Consider the following 5,050-nt stretch of genomic DNA (forward strand, 5'->3'; position numbering starts at 1 on the left):
TGTGATTGAAAATGTTATGCTATAGCCGTGATTTAACATTATTTGTCAATGTCAAATGATACAAAAAAGAAATTTTTGGTCCGTAATGTTGTTACTTTTATGTAAATGAATGAAAGTCAACACTAAAGAAACATGTTTATCATAGACAATTAGATTTTCTATAAGGTAAAAAAGAAACATTTTTCTGTCCGGAGTATGTAATGGGAATGATATGGAAAGAGATTTACCTTAGCATTAAGCAAAGCACCAATTTTTTTATTTAATTACATTGATGTAACATTTCAAAAGTAATATTAATAAAGTGAATTAAAATGATTGGATTTCATAATATCAGTCAAGAATATAATCTAGATAATGATCTGACATTGTTATGGCTTGATATTTTTCTTGATTTCAAGATCTCTGCCATTTGGCCTAGTAAATGTTCTTTGAGCTCCTTATTCTCAGTTGAAAGATCCAGTTGGATCTGCTGATCTTTTTTTCCTGAATTTATTGAGTCCATGATACTATAAGGTTTATCGAACTGACTTGATTGGTTTCTTGAACCAAGCTTTTGAGCTTCACTTGCTGAGTGATGAGAGTTTGTCCAGCAGATTTTGAAGGGAAATTTTAATTATAAGCAAAGTGGCATCGGATGACAGCTTCTCGTTGCTCAGCCCACTACATACTTTCATCTTTTCCTCTCCAGATAACCTTGAATTGAACTGCAATTAGTCATCAATGATAAATTTTTAACCAATCAGCTAAATTTTAGAACAATCCCTAAATAATATACCATATTCGTGAACAAGAACTACTTTGGCTCCAAATTGCAATGTCAAATAACCTTTAGCATACCTATTGATTAGAATAAATAGTTCAATTTCCAGAAAGTTTTCTTATATAAATCTTCATATCTGTCACGACCCAAAAATGGACGTGATGGCACTCGTCTTATCCCACCAAGACAAGTAAGCCTAAAACTCAACTATTACAATAAAAATGCGAAAAATTTACTATCAACTTACATTATACCCCAAAACCTGGTTGTCACGTGTACAAGCCTCTAAAGTATTACAATCGGATCAAAAGAAAATATAAGTCTCATATGATATTGTTTCTAGAGTAGAACAAAATCATAAACAAGAGTAAGGAGGGATGCTGAGATGACCAACAACTACCTCACAAAATCTCCAGGAAGCCTCGGAAAAGAAGAGAATATATCATAAAAGTCCGGGCTAGTAACCTACAAAAATTTGTAGAAGCAAGGGGTGAGTACCAAACCACACGGTACTCAGCAAGTAAACCTCTAAACACAAGCTAAGGGGATGAAATACGGGTACTCCTACCACCCCCAAACGAACCTCCACAACTACATCCTACAGTAAAATCAACCCAACCTAACAGCTCACAGTTTACATAGCACGTAGCTCAACAACAACACTTAGACAAATTACATATCCTCCACAAAAATACTTTAACAAATTACATACCCTCAACAACAACAATTCTACAAATTACATATCCTCGATAACAACACTTCAACATATTACATACCCTCAACAACAACAATTCAACAAATTACATATCCTCAATAACAAGCTCAGTATTCATCAATCACAAATTTCGCAGAAAGGCAATCACAAGATCAGCAAAACACAATATCAAGTTCACTAATGATAAGTATCTGTAATGCAATGGAATGCAATGTCAAGTATTATGATGCATGTCTGACCTAGTGATACACACCCGCTGTCTCTCAGTCCGGGACCCATGGGGGACATATCTGTCCATGCATCTGTCGCGGCGCACGACACGACCCTCGATAATAGTAACCATCGCGGCGCGCGATACGTCCCTCGAAATATAGTATCCATCGCGGCGCGCGATACGTCCCTCGAAATGGTACATCCTCTTGAGTACCCATTCTTTCTCAATGCACATAACACTTGTCACAACCAATGCCTCAGAATAATGCAGATGACAAGTTCACACAAATAATGAGGAGATGACCATTTTCATAACATCGCACAGTTCACAACCACACAAACATGAAGTTACATCAACAATGATTCAACAAGACTTCAACCCTTTCTCAACACAACACACATAAACAATTAATCACATTGCCTTTTGTTATCCCCATTCTTTTCATCATTAGAATTAATCAATGTGGGCAAGTCAACCTATCACCAATCTCGTTACTTCCAAACATATACCACAAGGACATACACGCATTTCATACACTTAACAAGAGTTTAGAAATCCACTTGCCTCAAATTGTCGAATAATCACTTCGGAACTTTAGCCTTCCTCCTTCGTTGTACTTTCAAATCAATACAATCTATTCAAATCAATAACCACAATCAGACTTCAAAACTTACAACACTCATATTACTCTCTGTTTAACTTTGACCCAAAAATTTATCCAAATTTATAATAAAGTTTCTCAATATTGATTCTAACCAATAAGTCAAATCTCATATTTCTTAAATTTCAAGTCAAGAGTTAAGTCATAATTTATCCAACCACTACAACCCTAATAGTTTTTATATAATATAATATAGTCAATATTTAATTACTTATATCAATATACCAAATTTGAATCTATATGATAACCTCAAAAATAATTCTTAAACCATAAATTAATAAAAGAACCAATAACCTTTTACGATGAACAACAGTACTATTCACGTCTACCATGAAATATACAGAATATAAAATAACTCCTTAAAACATACAGTTTTCCTATGACTCAATCATCATGACTTCTCATTCCTAAATTCAATTTTGCCATCATTATTTAATTGTTGACCATTAATAATTTTATAATAATTATAGAAAAATCACGTTAAATTATCTCTAATCTTCAACCCAATTCCCTTATGCTTTGTCCAGTATTAATGATATCAACAATTTTCCCTAATCTTTCAATATCTATACTTCATTATATTTAATAATAAGAACAATGATTCGTACCTTTTTACGCCTCATCAAAATTTTTCGTCGACTTTTCCTTCTTCTTGTTATATATTTTTTTATTATTGATTGTTAGTGTGTAATGTTGTTGCTGCGAACAGCAGAAACAACCTTTAACCTATATATATTTTTTATTGTTATTATTATTATTATTTTTATTTTGGGCTTGACCCATTTATCCCAAACTAAATTAATTACTTAAAATTATCTCATTAATTATAAAATTTTAACTAAAATATAGTAATTAAAATTTCTGTTTAAATTTATTTAAAGGGTATTTTGTCAAAGAAATGGCTAATTCTTAATATGAACTTACGGGTCATTACATTATCCACCACTAAAAATCATGTTCGTCCTCGAACATAAAGAAGAAGAATAAAAAAATAACTAAGTCATGACCTATTAGTCGGTATTCAACTTTACTAGAGAGCTTCTCTCTAAAACCATTTCATCAAGATCAACTACTAAGAACTGAACTTCCAAATCAAATTTGGAAGATTTATAAATCAATATGGATTATGAAACCATAGGCTTACCCATGAACTCAATCTAAACTGAAACTTAATGGACCATAATACAACCATCAGGGCAAATCTTTTCTCATATAATCATATGATAAAATATTTAAACCAACACTAGTTACAACAATAAATGAACAAGAACTAACCATCACACTTCATAATTCATAAACCATCACATATCTTATCACCATTCTCTTTTCACAATACAACTTTTTTCAAGATCTTAGGTTATAAAAATATTATCTTTATACATTGGGTACTTATCAAAGGAGAATCAAACTTATCTAATTCAAAGAATAACAAGATCAGGAACCCAACAAGCTGTACACTCTAGGTGTCAAAACCTTTAACAATACTATCGGATAACTGTAACAATCCACGGAAGCTCTTCTATATGTTCTCATAAGCAAGGTTGATGTAGAATCACTAGTATCCTTCAACTATCTCAAACAACTTCAAATCTTCCTTTACTTAAATGAACAAATCTAATCAAGGATGACATCCTACCTAGAGAAAAATCATGGGATCGGTATACCCGATCCACCACTAGGAACTCACTCATAGAAGTGAAAACACACACAAACATAGAAAGTTAATCATACTCTAAATCATGTTCAGAAAGAAGTAGTTGGTCGCATAAGAATATACCGAAGCAAGGTCGAATAACGCAAGAAACTCCTTCCATTAGTCCCATATAAATTCAATTTCATTCATATGACTCCATTCGTCAAATTTTTTTTCCAGCCACCCAAACTCAACCAGTCTGATCTCCATTACAATTTAACACATACTCAATTTATCAAACTCTACATATTATCATAGTACTGTAACAAAAAGAGACCATTCTTAATACTAACAAAAAAATCTAACCATACTGTTCATTTCTTCACTCTCAATCCGCTATGAATATCAAAAGTCTTCTTAGAAAACACATTGTCGTCTAAAAAAATTTCAAACTATGACTCCTCTTTTTATATAGTCATTTCATGACAGATGAGTGTCTTACGCAAATCTGAGTGTACTTCCCATCGAGCTCAAACTATTGAATCACGTCTAATATCAATTATACGAATTTTTTTTTTCAATCAAGTTCAATTATCATTAGAACCATCATATACTTTAGGTATAAATTTAGAGAAATTCTTGGTCACCCCATTAATTTTATATACTATGAGCACATAACCGCTATTTACTATTAAGTGTCTATGTAATGCATCATAATATCGACCTACTTCACATCTCATAGTCATATCTAATCTCATAGGCAAAAAAAAATAAAAATCCTTCAACTACTAATCAAGAGTTTATACGAAAGGTCTTGTTCCTTTACTTTTATTAAATTCTTTCAATGACACAGAATTTTAAATATTTTGAACCCTTCAATACACTTGACTCCTTTTCATTCTGTTGACTCTCTCACCAATCTTTTTCTTTGGCCAACAACACCTGATATTTTTACCTTATTCTCATAATAAAAACTTTAGGTGAAATCTTATCTTAGGTCTTTTAAAATTTTAAAATAACACTCTTTATGACTCAAAACATATACAAGTCCTTCCAAATGCTCAATA

General features: G+C 32.0%; 1 long non-coding RNA gene across 1 annotated transcript; it reads right to left on the reverse strand.

Moving 5' to 3' along the window:
- Window positions 1–297: 297 nt before the first annotated feature.
- On the reverse strand, window positions 298–887 carry LOC114075408. Its single transcript, XR_003575860.1, has 2 exons — window positions 776–887; window positions 298–693 (listed from the first exon to the last, which is right to left on the reverse strand). It is a non-coding gene; the product is annotated as an uncharacterized LOC114075408 (long non-coding RNA).
- Between the last annotated feature and the right edge of the window lie 4,163 nt (window positions 888–5,050).

The sequence above is a fragment of the Solanum pennellii genome, chromosome 12 (assembly GCF_001406875.1).
Source record: "Solanum pennellii chromosome 12, SPENNV200".
NCBI lineage: Eukaryota > Viridiplantae > Streptophyta > Magnoliopsida > Solanales > Solanaceae > Solanum > Solanum pennellii.